The sequence below is a fragment of the Cavia porcellus genome, unplaced genomic scaffold (genome assembly GCF_034190915.1).
Source record: "Cavia porcellus strain 051 isolate PalLab524CR breed Dunkin Hartley unplaced genomic scaffold, mCavPor4.1 scaffold_14, whole genome shotgun sequence".
Classification (NCBI taxonomy): Eukaryota; Metazoa; Chordata; class Mammalia; order Rodentia; family Caviidae; genus Cavia; species Cavia porcellus.
This window is the reverse complement of record NW_026947497.1, coordinates 3,105,181-3,113,096: the sequence shown is the minus strand read 5'-3', so window position 1 is coordinate 3,113,096 and position 7,916 is coordinate 3,105,181.

Genomic DNA, 7,916 nt, shown 5'->3' with positions numbered 1-7,916 from the left:
TTGCACTGAATTCCCACATCAGGAAAACAGAATGAACACAAATAAATAAGCTGATGCTACATCTCAAACAGCTAGAAAAAGAAGAAGTCCAAAGCCAAAAGAAGAGAGAAAATCACAAAAATCAGAGCAGAAATTAATGCAATAGATACTAAGAAAACAATCCCAAGAATCAATGAATCAAAGAGTTGGTTCTCTGAAAGAATAAATAAAATTGATAAGCCCCTACCCAACCTTATTTTTAAAAGGAAAGAAAAAGCTCAAATTCATAAAATAAGGAGTGAAAAAGGTGAAATCACTAGACTCTGTGGAAATACAGAATATTATCAACACCTATTTCAAAAATCTCTACTCTCACAGGTTTGATAACACAGAAGAAATTGACAGATTCCTAGAAACATATGAAGTACCAAAGCTGGGTCAAGAAGATGTAAAACTGCTGAATAACCTAATTTCTATTAATGAAGTTGAAAATGTAATTAAGTCCTTGCCCCCAGAAAGGAGCCCATGCCCAGACGGATTCACTGTGGAATTCTATAAGAAATACAAAGAAGACGTAATGCTGATACTCCTCAAACTCTTCAATGAAATCAAAAGGGAAGCAATTCTTCCTAAGTCATTCCTGGAAGCAAATATTACTCTAGTACCAAAACCTGAGAAAGACCCAACTAAAAAAGAGAATACAGGCCAATCTCCTTAATGAACACAGATGCAAAAATCCTCAATAAAATATTGGCAAATAGGATGCAGCAAATCATCAAGATTATTTAGCCCGACCAAGTGGGATTCATCCCAGGCATGCAGGGATAGTTCAACATACATAAATCAATAACTGTAATCCACAATATCAATAAAGCCAAAAGTAAGAATCATATGATGATTTCTATAGAGGAAGAAAAAGTTTTTGATATGGTCCAACACTCATTCATGATAAGAACCTTACAGAAAATTGGAATAGATGGTCTTTACCTCCATATGATAAAGGCCATGTGTGACAAACCAACAGCCAGCATCATATTAAATGGCCAAAAACTGAAGACCTTTACCTTAAAATCAGGCACAAGACAAGGATGTCCCTTATCACTTCTCCTATTTAACATAGTATTGGAAATACTAGCCAGAGCAATTAGACAAGAGAGAGAAATAAAAGGGGTAAAGAAAGGAAAAGAGGAAGTTAAATTATCATTGTTTGCAGATGACATGATACTCTACATAGAAGATCCCCAAAATCCCATTGAAAGACTCCTAGATATAATAAATAAATTCAGCAATGTAGCTGGGTAAAAATCAGTACTCAAAAATCAATAGCATTTCCATACACTAGTAACAAAATCACTGAGAGAGAACTAAGAGAAGCTACACCCTTCACACTAGCATCCAAAAAAGTGAAGTACTTAGGAATTAATCTCATGAAAGAAGCAAAAGATCTATACAGGGAAAATTATAATACCCTGAAAAAGAAATTGAAGAGGATTTCAGAAAATGGAAAGACATCCCTTGCTCATGGATAGGAAGAACAATCATTGTGAAAATGGCCATTTTCCCAAAACTTTTATACAGATTCATTGCAATCCCAATGAAAATACCATCAACATATCTTATAGATCTAGAGAAATCACTCCTAAAATTCATCTGGAACCAGAAGAGACCTAGAATAGCAAAGGCAATTCTATGTAGCAAAGGCAAGGCAGGAGGCATCACAATTCCTGACTTGAAGTTATACTACAAAAGCTACCGGAATAAAATCAACATGGTACTGAAATAAAAACAGATCTGAAAATCAATGGAATAGATTAGAAGGTACAACCACAACTACAAACACATTCAACCACCTTATCTTTGATAAAGGGGCCAAACATGTTCACTGGAAGAATGACAGTCTCTTTAATAAATGGTGTTGGAAAAACTGGCTCTCCATATGCCAAAAACTAAAACTAGACCCATGTCTATTACCATGTACTAAACTAAAATCTAAATGGATCAAAGACCTGAATATTAAAACAGAAACACTAAGTCTGTTGGGAGAAATCTTAGGTAAAAATCTTAAAGACATAGGGTTAGGTAGAGAATTCATGAACAGGACTCAAACCACATGGGAAATACTTCCCAGAATCAGTAACTGGGATCACCTCTTACTAAAAAGGTTTTACATGTCAAAAAAATCTCCATCATAGTGAAAAGCAAACCCACAACTAGGAAAAAAAATCTTAGTGAACTATCCCTCAGACAAAGGACTTCTGTCTAAAACATATAAGGAATTTTAAAAATCCAGATCCCCAAAATTCAAAGACCTAATCGAAAAATGGGCATATGAGATGAATACACAGTTTTCATATGACGAAATACAAATGGCAAATAAATACATGAGAAAATGTTCATCATCATTGGTCATTAGAAAATTTCAAATTAAAACAACACTGAGATTCCATTTCACTCCAGAAAGAATGGCCAGGATCAAGAAAACTACCTACAACAAATGTTGGAGAGGATGTGGGGAAAAAGGAACTCTCCTGCACTGTTGGTGGGAGTGTAGACTGGTGCAACCATTGTGAAGATCAGTCTGGAGATTTCTCAAAAAGCTGGGATTGGAAGTCCCATTTGTTCCAGCTATTCCACTTATAGGTATATTCCCAGAAGAACTGAAAACATCATACCACAGTGATATATGTGCACCCATGTTTATAGTAGCACAATTTGTAATAGCCAGATCTTGGAAACAACCTAAGTGTCCAACAACTGAGAAATGGATATAAAAAGTTGTGATATTCTTATACAATAGAGTACTACTTAGCTATAAAGAAAGATCGCATTGAGATATTTATAAGTAAATGGATGCAACTTGAGACCATACTTATAAGCGAAATATATCAAACTCACATGTATAAATATCATATAGTCTCCCTAGTGTAAGATTTGGTAATAGTACATAAGAGTTTATGGTAATCATGATTCCCCATTACATTGCTTTGAAGCCTTACAATGTCTGCATTCATTAGTTGGAATGATTTTATCCTGGTTTGTTTGATTTTATTATCTGTGATTGTATGAACAGCTATTTTGAAGAAAACAAGACATTATAATAGCCAGTGCTGATTTAATGTCATCTTACTCTGAACTCCTACCATGCTTTTGTTCTTCTCTTTCCACTGGTTCTATCATATTATATCTTATTAGATTTTATTAGGTGTGATAGCATAAATAAATTTTCTATGGAAAATGAGATAATATAGTAGCCATTGTTCATTCTCGGTTATTTGGTTCTGAATGCCCTGTAATACTTTCATTCTCTTGAATGGTTTTATACTATTTTGCTATGTTTGATACTATTGTATATGAAGTTATGCTCAACTATTTCAAAGAAAGACACATTATGGTAGTTACTGTTAATTATGAGTTGTCTTGTGATGAAATACTGTGTTGCTTACATTGTTCTGTTCTGATCTGCTTTGCTATATCCTCTTTTGCCTTAATCTCTTTAAAATAAAAAAATAAAGAAAAGAAAAGAAAAAAAACCCGAAATGGCCCAACTGTTTTGGTAGGTTGGTTGTAACATTTTACATTCTCAGGAGCCAAGTCTGAGATTTATGATTGCTATGGGGAGTAGCATCTCTGTAATTTACATTTGCGTGACTGGGATCTTTAACAATAATGGGCACCTTTTCATATGATTATTGGTCAGATGAATGTCTTCTTTGGTGAAGAATCTGTTCAAACTCTTTTCTTTTTTAGGGGTTCTAAAATAATTATTACATTGTGAATCTTTTTTATGAGCACTGGAGACACTCTCTTTTAAACTTATGATATATTTTGTAAATATTTTCTTCCATTCAATCTAAAGCTTATACTTTGTTTTAATAGTGTCTTTTAAAGAGCAGAAATTTTGATGAAGTCCAGTCTGTCAATGTTTTCTTTTATGTTTTTTATTTATTATCTCTTAAAAATTTGTGATTAATTTCAAATAACAAAGATTATCTCTCAGTTTTTTCAAGAAATTTGTGGCCTTGGTCTTTAGACTTAAAGTTATGTTTCATGAATTGCTAACGTTTCTGAGTTAGGTAAGGATTGAAGTATATTTTCTGCTGCTTTATATCATTTTTAAAATAATGTCTTTCTTAATTGCTTGTTCTAAGTTTTTTGCTTTCTACCGGCCTTTTAATCTTTTCAATTTACAGTTTTTAAAAGCTGTCTACTCTTTCAATGGGGACCACTTCAAATCTGTATGTAAATCTGACATATTAGTAATGTTGAATATTTTTGCATTGTTATTCTTTTTTTTTGTCTTTTTCCTTTTTATCGGTACCAGGGATCGAACTGACGACTGCCTGCTTGCAAGGCAGGTGCTTATGCCGCTGAGCTAAATCCCCAGCCCCTAGCATTGTTATTCTTGAATATTCTTATATATTCTGGTGACCATGAACATGATATACATAATCATTAATGTAAATCTTCCATAATTTCTCTATCCAACATTTTGTAGTTTTTGTTATTTTGTTGAAATTTCTTAAATACTATTATTTTGTGGCCTTTTGAAGAGATCTAATATTATTCTCCAATTACTGTCAATATTTTCAAAGAAAAAGCTGATTTTTCTAAATATTGTGGTATTTATCTGTGGTCAGGAAGTCATATTCTTGGAGATGAAGAGAAGTTTGACTTAGAATGTACAGTGATACCTCAGTCGTCAAACTCAATTTGTTCTACACTTTTGTTCAAGTATCAAAAAAATTCAAGAGCTGAACATATTTTTACCCATAAGAAATGATGGAAAATCAAATAATTAGTCCTGAGGCCCCAAAGTCACACTTACAAATTCATTTTTCCATATTTTAAACAAATTTCTTAATAATTTCTTCCTTTAACTCTGTTGGGGTTCTCAGTTTTCTTAAGTTGGCTAACTTTCTTTGGAGCCAGGGTGATATTCTATTGAAACAAAGCACAGGAAAAGCACGGTGGTTCATGTTTTAATGCTCGGACACAGATGCTATCTGTTGTCTGGGAGAGAGCAGCACGTGGAGTGGAGCACTGCACCTTAGTGACCGTGAAGGTCCGCGCCATGTCCCTCACCCTGAGCTCATATAGGTTTCTTCAGGGTGAATTTTCACTTCAACCATCGAGCAAAGTTATGAACACCAAGCAGATTATGTTTGAACTTTGCTGTTCAAGCACTGGGAAATTTGAACTTGAAGCCATTTAACAACTGAGGTATCACTGTATTTTGAAAATCATGATAATAAGATTTAGTGGGGTGTAAGCCGGAAGGTATACAAATAAACAAAGTGTTAAATTCAGAATTTACAAGTTTTGACCTAAGAAATGGCATAGTTTGGGGTGTTATTTTGTAGCATGGACACCTTTTTGATACACATCATTCAGCATATAGTTACAGATAACAGACTCCTAATTCTTTTAAAGATAAACTGATTTGAAGCAGGGGTGGACTTGCGGACTCTTGGTCAAGCGCTGAGCACCAACTCTTCAGAATTACTGGCCCCACCACTGGTCCTGGCTTTAGAGTATCTTCACTTCAGCTGGCTCTGCAGGAAGGAGATCTGTGCGATAGCCGTAGATGTCTGGAACAGAGTGGCCTATACGATTTGTGCTAGATAGAAGTGTGATCTGTGCCGTGGCCTCTTTCTTCAGCTAGCTTGGTTCCTGGCTGAGGACTAGCACGAGGATTGCTGAGTATTACAGGCTAAAGCCACACTAGACTCCTCCAATCTTAAGGCAACTTTGGAGAAGCAGCTTTTCACCCGCAACTTCTGCCGTTCAAGCGTGCCATGGTAGAATCTCCCAAAGAAATTGATCTGGCTCCAAATTGGAGAACGGTAAATTGAGACTTTCCTAACCTTCACATCAGCTTTGATTCTGGGGATCAAAGATGGAAAAAAGACACGTTTATTTACTACCACATTTCCTTAAAAAAATGAAGCTGTGGCTCTTGCTTTGAAGTGGATATTTCCATATTTTAACCACGCAGTACTTGCAGGGAGCTCTTTGGATCAAAAGTAAGAGGTTCAAGTGGAGACCCAGATGGGAGTGGCTCATCTTCTAAGCTTTTCTTCTCCTCAGTCCTTACTTTATATTAGTACGTGTTTTCAACACACAATCACCGCATTCCATATGGGGTGCTGGAACACATACACGACACAGTTTAATTCTTTTTTTCAAGCCTGTCCCATTCGCCGTGCCTTCATCTCTTCATCACTTTGCTGTATGAGAAAGATCTATCACCATACTTCTTACTAACTACCAATTATTTTGTTATTTACTTACAGTTTGGGTTTCTCATGTAAGGGAAACCAGGCAGTATTTAAGCTTGTGTATCTTGTTTTTTTCACTCAACATTATGATCTCGAGGCCCATCATTTTCCTACAAATTACTCAAGTCTTTATGGCAGAGAGGTGGTTCACTGTGTAAAAATATCATATTTTCTTTACCTATTCTTCTGTTGATGGACATAAAGGCCACTTTATAGGTGTAGCTCTTGTGATTTTTGCTGCTATGAACATAAATGTGCATGTATCACTGTAATATGATTTTTGCTCTTTTGGGAAGGTACATTGAAAGAGAATACCTGGTCAAATGGAATTTCTGTCCTAGTTTTTGATAAGTTTTCATTCTGTTTTCCTTAGTGGTCATACTACTTTACATTGCCCCAGTAATGAAGAAGGGTTCCTTTTCCTCCTGACCCTCACCAATATTCTTATTATTTAATTTCTGGGTAATAGCTATTCTTTTTGAGTAAGCTAGACTCTTAGTGTGATTATAATTTGAATTTCTCTGACATCCAAAGCTAATGAACACTTTTTCCACCATTTATTAACATTTGTTCTTCTTCTGAGAAGTGTCTATTCATTTCGTATGACTATGTTTTGATTGGATCTTTTATTGTGATCTATTTTTGTGTGTTTTATGTATTCTACATGTGAGTCCTCTAAGGAATACCGGCAACTTCCCCCCTTCCGAAGCTATCTCTTTACTCTGTTTCGTCCCTTTGCTGTGCAGACTTCTAATTAGCTATGACACTGTTTGTTGATTCTTTTTTTTTTCTTTTTGTCTTTTTCATTTTTATCGGTACCAGGGATTGAACTCATGACCGCCTGCTTGCAAGGCAGGCGCTTATGCCGCTGAGCTAAATCCCCAGCCCCCTGTTTGTTGATTCTTGATACGATGTCTTGTGTGCTTGGAGTTCTGTTCAGAGAGTCCTTGCCTATGCCTCCGACTTTGAGTTCTACCTATTTATTCTTAAGTATTTGCCTTTGTGAATTGACATCTTTTGGTGTCTTTTTCCCATAGAAGCAGTGCTAGTATCTCAGTCCCGTTGGCAGGACTGACATGTTATATATAAACAACATGACCTATAAGCTTTTGTCTCCCATTCCTTCTTCCTGTGTTACCTTCCCTCTCTCTCCTCCTCCCTTTCTCCTCTCTTTCTTTCTTCCTCCCTTCCTTTTTCCATCTCTTTCTTTCCAGTTCTCTTTCTCACCTTCTATGAGTTTCTAATAGGGTTTTAGCTTTTTGGCAAGGTACATTTTTCCTGAGTTAGAGTCAGGAATAAAAAGATTTCTCATACCAGTTCCAGATAACATCGTTTTTTCTTTTTTAAAGGTTAGAAAAAAGTGGCCTGCTCCATTCTATCTAATTTAAGATGCCTCTTTGCCAAGAAACTCAAAAGAAGCAATTTGTATTTCTTTTGCTGAATTTCCGTGGTTGGTTGCACATCTATTTTTGTTAGTGTGTAAAGGGAAGTAAGTCCCTGGACAGATTAGGAATTAGAGTTTCTGTAGGCTTTAGAAAAGAAAAGCTTTCTCCCTTTTGAGTTAAAAGCTGATTTTAAAACCTAAAGAGCCTCACATTTCCCTTCCTTGAGGCTCACTGCATCTTTGGGTGACCAGCGTGTGCAGCTGTAAAGGAAATG